The sequence below is a fragment of the Triticum dicoccoides genome, chromosome 6A (genome assembly GCF_002162155.2).
Source record: "Triticum dicoccoides isolate Atlit2015 ecotype Zavitan chromosome 6A, WEW_v2.0, whole genome shotgun sequence".
In the NCBI taxonomy this organism is placed as follows: domain Eukaryota; kingdom Viridiplantae; phylum Streptophyta; class Magnoliopsida; order Poales; family Poaceae; genus Triticum; species Triticum dicoccoides.
The window spans coordinates 627,321,336-627,324,328 of NC_041390.1; the positions used below are offsets into that span (position 1 = coordinate 627,321,336).

General features: G+C 42.5%; 1 pseudogene; it reads left to right on the top strand.

The window, feature by feature from the left end:
- The first annotated feature begins 545 nt into the window (after positions 1–545).
- Positions 546–2,642, top strand: LOC119316184 (annotated as a pseudogene).
- Positions 2,643–2,993: the final 351 nt, after the last annotated feature.

Sequence of the window (2,993 nt, forward strand, 5' to 3'; positions counted from 1 at the left end):
CAAGTCTTCTGTAGATCAATTCAAAAAATAAATATTAGCTATAGATGAGGTGAGGTGGCATGTGTGGTGATGTGGATAGGCTGCATGTCAAGAAAAATAAGATAGTGGGGATCAACTGTTTAAGTATTATAGATTATAGATAAGCATAACACCAGTTTCATGTTTCGCACTTTTGCCAAGTCATGCTCGATGAAGATGATAGTATCATCAGCGTACTGGAGGATGGATACACCTCCGTCAATTAGGTGTGGGACGAGACCGCCTACCTGGCCCGCCTCCTTAGCCCTTCCTATAAGAATTGTCAACATATCGACCACTATGTTGAAAAGAATAGGTGACATCGGATCTCCTTGCCTCAGTCCTTTGTGTGTTTGGAAGTAGTGACCTATATCATCATTCACTTTAATCTCAACACTCCCTTTTTGTGTGAAAGAGTCTACTTGATTTCTCAACCAATACCTAAAGAACAGGCGTGCTTTGCAAGGCGATGTGCCTCGAAAAGTCGAAATTAAAATTCCGCAGCCACCGCCTGCCCACAGCCCGCGATGAGGAGGGTGAAGAGACGGTCGAGGCATCGCAAGGTGATCAAGTTCTACTCCACCTGCTTCGGCTTCCGTGAGCTCTACAAGGTGCTCATTGATGGCACCTTCGTCCACCACCTCCTCGTCCACGGCCTGCTCCCCGCTGACGATGCCCTCCACAAGCTCCTTTCCGCCTCTCGGACGCCCCACTCTTCACCTCCAAGTGCGTCGAGGCCGAGTTCCGCTGCCTCGGCAAGTCCCACTCCAAGGCGTTCGACGCCTCACAGCTCCTTGCCATAGCCAGACCCCCTTCTATCCTCCTTCTTTTTTACCGTCTTAAAATTCTACTATGAAATTGATTGGTCGTTGATGGATTTCGAATATGAATCACTTTTTCAGTCATATTAGTTATTACCTCACAGAATTAGAGCCAGTTTGGGTTTGGGCTATCTGAAAACCTGGATGCAATTTGAACTGTTGGTTAACGTTAATCGAAACCTCATAGTTTGCGGTTATCTTGTAAATTTGGCAATTTTTTGTTTGCTTCCTATAATCCCAACTGCAAATAATGTATTGGAATCAGATTACATTGGTTAGCTTAGTTCCATTTTCCAACTATGAAACTTCATGGCCGAACTGAAAAACGTGTACCAGAATTGTGCACATTGGTTTTGTTCTTTCAGTTCGTATGAAGTACTACTACTACTACTACGTTTAGTCATTCAGGAAGGATAGATTTACAGGAGTTTGAAACACGGATTGTTCAATGGACTTCTGTTGATTGTGTTTTTCCTTCTTGAGAGAGACTTCTGTTGATGTGTGTTGAGTGTATTCATAGTACTACATTCAGTGAGGATAGTTTTGCAGTATCGTGACTTGCGGAGGCGCTGATTGTTTGTCCTCTGGAATTTTATCTGTGTCTTCAGCTGCGAGCATGACAAAGTGGTCAGTGCAGTGGACTGTATCCTGTCCCTGGTCGGTGATAAGAATCCAGAGCACTACTTTGTTGCCACCGAGGATTCTGGTCTTCGGGCAAAGCTATGAGAGGTATGAAGATTTACTATGCTTTTGTAGCATTCTACTTTTTCCATGTATCCACCTGAATTCTATATTTGAAAGAATTTGCTCAGGGACATTAATACAACCAACAAGTATCATATCATCTATCTAATGGAAACAACATAAACAAATCTATTTTTCCATCTTATCTTATCAACTTTTCGTGCAGCAATGTGTTCATGCATGTTTTACTTTGCTGTAGGTTCCTTGTGTTCCTGTGATATACAGTCTAAAGAACTCCCTGTTTATTGAGCAACCATCCATCCAGCAACGTAAGTTTGCTCAGTTGGATGAGGAGAAGCGTATTCATATGGAAAAAACAGAATTTGAGAAGCTACTGAAAGGGTCATCGGAAGGAAAGACCTCAGCAGATGGAAACACACCCGGAGTAGTTGCAGAGAAAAGGAAGTTTAGAAGGAACAGAGTGAAGGTTATATTTTCGTTTATTGTTTTCCAGGATATTTCATTGTTAGGATCTAGTGGGTGTAATTAACATTATGAGATCATAACTGCATCTCTGTCTTCTTTTACGAAATGTTAATGTGTGTCCTTCTGCAGGGTCCAAACCCACTCTCCTGCGAGAAAAAGAAACCAAAGCCCACATAAGTATAGGTTACAATTAATGCTGCAAAAGCAAGCCTGGAGTTGCCTGATATACTAAGAGTAAGACGGATGGGAAATAATGTGAAAATTAAATGTTTCATAGCCTCTAGACAGTTAAGCCCATAGCAGACTCCTCATTGATGTAGCTCCTCTTTTGATTTGTATTGGGGTGTGGATGGCTCGTACATGATGAGGCCCATTGCACTCTTTTGATTTGTAATTGGGGTGTGGATGGCTTGTAAATAATGAGGCCCATTGCATATATATTTGCCTCTGTTGTAGCACCTGATTTCAGTTCTATTTGGATGTGGATGATACACGCCTATCTGATCACAACAGGCACTGATGAGAACATGTTTACTTCAGGGCCCGAAGCCTGATGGCGAGGCGAAGCGAAAGAGGGTTAGAAATCGGAAGAGAAGTGTCAAAGACAGCAATCAAGCAGAGACAGTGAGCTGATGGACCACCTACGAAGAGGTTGCAAAACAAAGTTGCCATTTTGCTGCGCTGGCCCCAATCCGCTGTACAACATGCTGAGACCATATGCCGATGGTGTTTCTTCCAGTGTAATACATGATCTTCAGTCAACTTGATAGATCATACATCGTGCAGGAGGATTCTAGCTGGAAAATTTTAACAGTGTAACACTAATAGTTTGTTTGAGATGAGTTGGACTTGTAAAATTTGTCCTCACTAGTAATCTATATGAATTTATCCGAAGCTTTGGCCTTGTATTATGATGAAATAAACCGCCAGATTCCTGCAAACTTGTGGATCGGTTTAACTTTCAGGTCTCTCCCTTGCCTTACA